Source organism: Octodon degus, unplaced genomic scaffold (genome assembly GCF_000260255.1).
Source record: "Octodon degus isolate 3935 unplaced genomic scaffold, OctDeg1.0 scaffold00228, whole genome shotgun sequence".
NCBI lineage: Eukaryota > Metazoa > Chordata > Mammalia > Rodentia > Octodontidae > Octodon > Octodon degus.
The window spans coordinates 2,012,896-2,021,296 of record NW_004524804.1 but is presented as its reverse complement, the minus strand read 5'-3'; the positions used below and the strand labels follow the sequence as shown (position 1 = coordinate 2,021,296).

The 8,401-nt window shown below is 48.1% G+C and overlaps 1 pseudogene; it reads left to right on the top strand.

Moving 5' to 3' along the window:
- The first annotated feature begins 3,741 nt into the window (after positions 1–3,741).
- On the top strand, positions 3,742–4,569 carry LOC101576199 (annotated as a pseudogene).
- The last annotated feature ends 3,832 nt before the right edge of the window (positions 4,570–8,401 follow it).

Sequence of the window (8,401 nt, the reverse complement as noted above, 5' to 3'; positions counted from 1 at the left end):
TGTGTGTGTGTGTGTGTGTGTGTGTGTGTGTGTGTGTGTGTGTAAGAGAGTAACTTTAAGGAACTGAACATTGATACTGTAGGTGACCACTTCTGGTTTCTCACATCAGAGAGACAATGGGATATTCCTATATGTGTGACCAATTTATTTCACTTAAAATATGGTCTCAAGATGTGTCCACTTATCTATGGATGTCTCGAGCTCATCCTTCTCCAAGCCTGAATAGTGTTCCCTTATATAAAAATCTGTGTGGAGACCAGAGCCCTGTTACCTTTCATTCCATGAATAGTTGTATACATTCTAACTGTAGAATCCAAAGAAATTTATGTGCTGTCTGCTTGTTTGTTAGATAACAATAGAAAGCAGAAGGGTAAGTAGAGCTGTGAGTTCAGAGCCTCACACCTCCTGGGCAGGAAGCCTAAGCTACGGTAGTGAGCTGGCGTGTGAAGCCCACGGCTCCTGTCCTGCTGACCACTGACTGTGAGCAGTGCTGACGCCATGTGGCGGGTTTGTCCCCCACTGCAGTCCCCTTGGTTATTTGCACACAGGTTGCCAAGTGAGGCCAATTTATGTTGAGTGGAACTGTCGCCAATTATGTTCATCTACACGTACGCACTTGAGTGTGAGGACCCTTGTGTGGCCCTCCTGTTCCTCTATGTCTCCCCTCCCTCTCTGATTACTTATGGCACTGCCTGGAAGAGGCAGGAAGGCCTCAGGAGGGCCCACAGTCATGCAGGCCCTTCCTCAAGCTAGGGTCTTACTTGTGTCAGGATTAACCTAGGTACTGTTCAGGTGCCAGAAACACAGAAGCAAATAAAAGGGATGAATTGGGCTCTGGTTATCACAATGCACTGGAGGATAAGAGGCTAAGAAGCCATCAACATTAACCGAGGGGTCGGGGAGATGGCTCAGTAGAATAAGCTCTTCCCTGACAAGCGTAATGGCCCAAGTTCAATCCCCAGTTATGAAAAAAAAAATTAACCAAGTAGCATAGATTACTTCAAATTGCAAAACATGTCACAAAGATTATATAAGATGGCAGAGAGGAGGGGATGCCTGTGAGACCAACAGTGAAGAATGAGCACTCTGGGCTCCTCGAGGAGAAGGCAGGCAGCCTCTGTTCCTGAGCGCAGCCTGTCTCACAGTTCTGGTTGTGAACCACGTCAGTCCTGAGCTGAATCAACTTTCCTCATGAGGCTGCAAGTGAATAAGGTTGATCCACTCAGAACCATATATATACTTTAATTCAGTGCGGGGTCTCACTGTGCAGCTTGGACTCATAGAGATCCTCCTGTTTTCAGCCTCCCAAGGGCTGAGATTACAAGCTTGTGCCACCATGTCTGGACTCGGTTGCCCACTCAGCATGCCAGGGGGTGGGGCAGGCACAGCATGTGGTGCTGGAGATCGAACCCCAGCCCTGTGCTTGCCTAAGCAGGCGCTTAGTCTGCTGAGCTATCTTGCTGGCCCTTCATGTGTATGCTTTAACCACAAAAATATAAAATAAAGTACGCTGTAGTAGGAAGAGGGATCACTACTGCTGCTTGAGGTGAGCTCTGGTGTGGAGCACAGCAGGAGGGTCGGGGAAGCTATTATTTCAAGAGAGCCGCCTCCGTATGGACATCTGGGAGACCTCTTCAGGGATTTCTGCTCTTCTTTGGCTTCAGCTACAAGGTCAAGCTGGATGAAATCTGCCCAATGTCACTTGCTCTTTCCTGCCTGCATGACCCTCTGGAAATGAGAGGCCATACTATCACTCATCAGATTCTACACTGTGGGTTGCGGCTATGTGGGGTGGGGCTTCTCAAGGAAACCCGGGCTAGCTCCTTCCTCCCTGGTGGTTTCCATCCTTCTCCTCCCTAGTGCAGCAAGCTCCTCCATCCTCAGTCCTCCTGTGGGCTTCAGCAGGCTCCTCTGTACTTGTACCACTGACATCCAGCTTCCTGCTGTTGCCATGGACACAGTCCCCTCCACTCCCTGTGCATCTTTTTAATTTTTTTCTTATATTCTAGTACAAGGTCTACAGGGTCTCACTACATAGATTGGACTCATATTGAACCTCCTGTTTTCGGTCTCTCAAGTGCTGGGATTACAGGTGTGGGCCGCCACACCAAGTCTTAGTTGCCATCTCAGCATGCCCTGGGGGCAGGGCTGGTGCGGCACACTGGGGATTGAACCCCTTTCCCTGTGCCTACCTAAGCAGGCACTTTAGTCCACTGATCTATCTGGCCAGCCCCCCATGCATCCTTTGAAGTCACCTTCAGGGACACATTGTGGCCACAGCTTCCTCCAGGCTGAGTTTGAGATTTACGCATGAAATCTCCCCTTTTGTCACCGAGCTTGGTGCAGTGGAAGGCATTGCAGTGTTTCTTCCAGAACTCTGTCAGAATCAAGGCGCCTCTCAGCAACACTGAGACAGCTGATAAAGAGTGCTTTTGTGCAGATGACTTGCTGGTCCCTGGGCTGCAGAAGACGTGTCATGTTGCGGGGAGGAGCTGGACCTTCACGAGGTCACACTCAGCACCAGTATCGTTCGCCAAGGCTGGACGGGTGCTGGAGCATTGTCCATCAGAAGAAGACATCTTTCAGGCTGTGGGTTGGCAGATGCTTCTTGTTGGTGGGCGCAAACGCCTGTGCAGCTGTTCCACAAGCAGTCACCTTGTGACCCACGTTTTCACTCTGGCCTGCCACAAGACAGGCACCTGGCCTTCTGCATGCTCCCTTCCTGGCACGGTGAGTGTTCTGGAAATGGCACAGGGACAGTGGCGTCATGTCAGATCAGCACTGCGTCTGCACACAGAAGAAGTTTCAGCCGGTCCTTCACGGCTTGTGCGCAGCAGTGCCCTTCCTTCTGCGTGATGCAGGCAACTTCTTCCAAGAGGCCTTGCTTCAGCACGCTGAGCTCCTGCTGAGCAATGCATCCTCTGCCTTTGAGTTCTCTCCTGTTGGCTTCCGGAGCAGCCTGCTCAGAACCGGAGGTCTGCCCGTGTCCTGGCCCACTGCAGACGCCACTTCTCTGCAGAATTTGTTCAGCACCCTCTTCTGGCATTAAATCTGCTGCTTGCTGAATGCACAGAGGGGCTTCTCGCAGTGAAGCAGTGCAGTCTCCTGGCTTTGCACGGGCTGCAGCTGCACCAATGCTGCCAGCAGCCCTCTGTTCTCATTTGAGAGCACTCCCAAGGTGTCCCCGTCTCTCCAGCACACATGTCCTCCATGAGCATCCTTGCTTTTTCCACCACATCAGCTTCTTCAATGGCATCTTTATTCTTCAAAATCATTGACATTGTCAACCTCATGACCTTGCTACTCTGGGCCAGGCCAGTCGTGCAAGGCCACACCCTTCTTCTCCGCTGCTCCCTTCCTCAATTCGGAGGCCGTGTCCTGAGATTTCTGCTCTGTGCTTCCTGCAACCTTCCCTGCCACTCCCAACTGGTCACCATGCTTGCTCTGCACCTTCTCTGGATCTATCAGTGCGCATGAGCTGAGTGGCGCACGGACACTGTCACAGCACCTGTGCGCAGGTCTGCTTGTGACTGGGCTTCAACTGGAGGAAGCACAGCCACACGCTGAAGAAGGCCACATGCGTGTTTGCAGTTGGTGTGGGGTTTGGGAAATGAGGCAACATTTTGCAAACACTTCTCTTCATGAGTCAAATTGGTCATGAACAAAAGTATTAGTAACTTTTTCCTTCGCAGTCCCGCGCTGTAGATTCTTCTGGGCTGCCACGTACTTGGCTGGTATAAAATGGGCACCAATGTCCTAGTGCATGAAAAAATCTGGTTCAACAAGTTCAAGTATGATGATGCAGAAAGGAAATTCTATGAGCAGATGAAGGGGCCTGTGGCTGGTGCCACCTTCCAGGAGAATGGTGCCCGCGTGATCCTCTGTGACACTGCAAAAGCCAGAGAGAACATTCCGAAATCCGTGTCTGGAAGCTCAGGCCCTGGGGTCTCCAGTGCGCCTGGTGGAGACCACAGTGGGCTTGTTGTCTGGGTTGCCAGCCTGGAAGTGGAGAACCAGAACCTGAGAAGTATGGTGCAGGATGTGCAGCAGGCCATCTCTAGCCTGGAGGCCTGGGGAAGAGCTCACCCACCCATCGAGCCACAGCCCCACAGACACAGCATGTATCTCCCATGCACCAATGGAGCCCCCAACCAAGAAGGTGGTCACACCTTTAAAGGATGATGATGAGGACAATGACATTGGCCTAGCTGGCAGAGATGAGGAGGAGGACAAGGAGGCAGCACGGCTGCAGGAGGAGAGGCTAAGGCACTATGCAGAAAAAAATCCAAGAAGCCCTCGCTGGCGACCAAGTCCTCCACTCTCCTGGATGTCAAAACTTGGGATGAGGAGACTGACATGCCAAGCTGGAGGCCTGTGTGCGCTCCGTCCAGTGGATGGGCTGCTCTGGGGTGGCTCCAAGCTGTCCCTGTGCATTACGGTACTTGCAAGCTGCAGATCCAGTGTGTGGTGGAGGACGACAAGGAGGGCACCGACTTGTTGGAAGAAGAGGTGACCAAGTGTGAGGAGCATGTGCAGAGTGTGGACATTGCAGCTTTTAACAAGATCTGAAGCCGAGGGTGCACGTGTGCAAGGGAGGCCCTGCCAAGATTAAAAACTGAGACTCGGCAAAAAAAGAGAAGTATTTGTAAACCAGGCCATTCCTGTGCTGTGAGGGGAAGAGGAACCAATGTGAAGAACAGTAAGTTGACTCGGGAGTAGGAGAACTGCACGTGCACATGACCTGACTTCACCTAACAGACAAAGAAACTGGCATCTGCGTGCTACGTGGAGAGGAGCAGCAACACTGAGCCAGCCTCCTCCGCTGCAGAAAGTACGCGCACGACAATGTGATGCACGGCAGGCTGGGAGGCGCAGAGACGCCAAGGAGGGGGCCCTTGCCAGAGGCCAAAATTCCTTGCTGTCTTTCTGTAAATCATGTCACTCTTGTGACAATCATGTTAGAAGGTAAGCAGCTAAGGATTATTTTAGCTACACTCTGGCTCTCAAAACTGTTTACCCTTTATTCTGTATTTAGTCTGACTCTCTTGTTTTCCCCCACTCCTTGGTTTATGCATCCTCTGTTTCACGGCTTTTTGTTTAATGTTAGGAAATATTTCAGACAAAAGTTAGACACCTACAATAGTGCATAGGCATGCTCTTGCACAGTTAAAAATAGAATATTAACATAGTTTTTTGTTAATACAATTTTCTCCTTACATGCCCTGCCCTTTATGCAAGGTTATTATTATCCTGTGCCTAGTGATTATTCCAGGACTTCTCCGTAATTGTAAAATTATATTAACTTTTGCTGGGGAGATAGCTCAGGGGCTTAAGCTCCTGCCTGGCAAGCTGAAGGCCCTGACTTTAATCCCTGGTAGCTCAAAAGAAAATTATATTAACTTTTATATTTTAAAAGGTGTTTAAATAAGTTTCAGTATGCATACATTGTGCTATCATTAATATGTGCTATTTAGTTGGAGTGAAAACTTTGAATCACTGATAGCATACTGCATGTATTAGTTTACAAAATCCATGACACATACGATTTAAGGAGAGAAGATTTATGAGGCTTATGGTTTCGGAGATGCAGTCCGTGTCAGCTGGGTCACAAGCTGGGGAATCCCAGCCCAAGACTGAGGTGCAAGAGAGCTGCCCCCAGGGAGGCCAGCAGGGAGATGGGGCCTATCCTTCCAGCCGCGGCTCAGAGGCCCCCCCACTGCAGCTGGGACCCACCTTCTAGCAGCACACTCAGCACGGGACTCTGCAGCCTACTGATGCAGAACCTAGACAATGAAAAGCCACTTAGCTTATCTCACGCACCACGCAGGGCTGCTTTGTTCATGTACTGACTGTCCTTGGTACTGGTTTTGTGAGCATCATTTCAGCCAGTTGATTCTTACATTAAATAAATTCAGTACAGCTGTCATTTTCTACTTCCTGTTATATTGTTATTAAGTGTAACAAGAATATGTAATTTTCATCCTATAGTTAAACAATCAGGCCAATACTTGGTTAACTGGTGGGTGCAAGTATCTTTTCCCCTAAGTCTTTCTAACCATCCTGGAATTAATCTGAATTGTATTTGTGAAGCAGTTCCGAGTCCCTTAGCCCGGTAAGGCCGGGAAGCACACGGATTAAGAGCAGGCCTTTGTGGTGGTGCCCACAGGTAACTTCTGGGCAGCTCATCTCAGCTGCTCAGTGATACTGCTGGCAATGGGAGGCGGATAATGTTAACCCGGAAGACTGTAACGTCGAAGCGGTGTGATGTCAATGCCCGGGGTAGCCACCGTGGCGCCGGAAGCCCACACAGGCTCCGTACTGAGGGTCTCTGTTCCGGGATGCGTTCTGCACGCTCCGCAGGCTTCTGAGGCCAAGGAGCGTATAGAAATACATGTATGTGTTTCCTCTTGGCTCAGGGAACGTCGTAGCTGAGCCCCGCCTCTCAGACGTCTCTGAGACACAGACGTGAGTTGTGGTAGAAGCCTCATTCCCACTATTGCAGCAGTGGTGAATCCTGCCTTGCAGTAAAGTGTAGATTTGTAGATGTCATGAGCAGGGGCTGTGAGTCCCTACTGTTCGTCCCCGTCTGCCCTGTCTACGCACCACCACGCGGACGGCAGCGCAATATGTACAAAACCAGTTTGCGTTGATCGACATAACACTAATTACTCCATAGTTTCTGCTGTTTAATATTCATGCTGCAAGAAAATAGTCTTGTTTTTCCCACCCTATTACTAGCATGCGTTTAGATTTTATATTGTATTAAATAAAGCCGATATTGGCTTTCTCCTATATGTCTTCTTTTGAGTAAGGATGAAGCTACGAGGTCAGAAATCACACTCCAAGTGTGTGAACATTCTCAGGTTTACGGTGGTGATCGCGGCTGCGATCCCCCGGCAATGTGTGCATTGTTTTCATGTCTTTGCAAAGCTTGACGTAATAGTTCAGTCTTCCTTTAATGAAATTGGACCCTTTTTCTCACCTCTGGAATAAAGAAATAAAAGCAATGATATATTTTTAATTAGAAACATACTTAAACTATAAAGAGATAGCTATAAGTCACACAAACAAAATTATGTCTCAGTGGAAGGCTGATCTATACTTATAGTCACTACAAAGTACTAAAGAATGAGAGAATCTTGGCCACTCTGGGCTTCAGTGAACGGCCAATGCCTACATGTATGTTAAAAGTTCAAGTACACACAATCACCATAAAATACAAAATTGATTTTCACAGAACAATATAAAAATTTAATTTGCACACAGTTAGTACCTTGATATGGATGCAGAAATCAATAACTGAATCATTATAAACAACTAAAAATAAGCCAAAAATCTACAATTCATAGAAACTACTCTCTAATATCCAAATTAGGGAAAGAATATTATTTTACCTTCAAAGATAACACTTTGCTATCACTTCTTCTATGTTATAAGTAGCCTGCACTATGCACAGAAGTTTGGTTTCATTAGATTCATTTTGAGGGCAGGAACACCCGGTGCTGCATGCGCCTCTCCACGTGTTGGATGAGGGTCTGCCTGTCCCCTTCGGGCCGGGTGAAGACGGACCACGCTTTAGGCTACGTATGGATGGTAAAGGTGCGCACCCACCTTCCGCTTCCTTTCTTCGTCATCATGAGCATTGCTCTTCTAATTCATTATTACATTAAATGTAACATAAATACATAGATGTAGTAAAACAAGACTTAAAAGTGGAATCATTTCTACGTCTTTCTAAGCTGATGCTGTTCTGTGTCTGCCTAACATTTTCATGCGGTTCTTTTTATTTGTTTTGTTTTGTCATGTTTCTAGTAAGGAAAATACAAAGTGGATAAGAACCTATAGCCGTCCCTGAGCCCTTCAGATAGGCCGCTGTGGGACCAGCCTTAGATGCTGCTCATGTGGTGTGTCCAAATCTCTGCCTGGATTTGGAATTTGGGGAACAGTTTTGTTTTCAGGAGTCATGTGTGGGCTTTCAACATACATACATTTGTGCATCTGCCTATCCTCAAATAAAATAATTTCCCTTACCAATAGTTTAAAAAGTCCTAAACTGAAATCTCATTGTCTCTGGTTATCATTATTTTCATCAAAATTTATTCTAGAGCCGGCCAAATAGGTCAGCAGATTAAAGTGCCTGCAAGCAGGCGCTGAGGCCGAGGTTTCAATCACCGGGCCTGCTGTGCCAGCCCTGCCCCTGGGGTGTGCTGAGATGGCAATTGAGACTGGGCGTGGGGGTGCGTGCCTGTAATCCAAGCTCTTGGGGGGCTGTAAACTGGTGGATCACTACGAGTCTGATCTAGTCACTACTAGAGTGTTCAGACCCTGAACACTCTATAGACACTTCCCTAAAATACAAAGAAAAACAAATTCTAAAATGACAAGGCCATGCTGTGTCTTA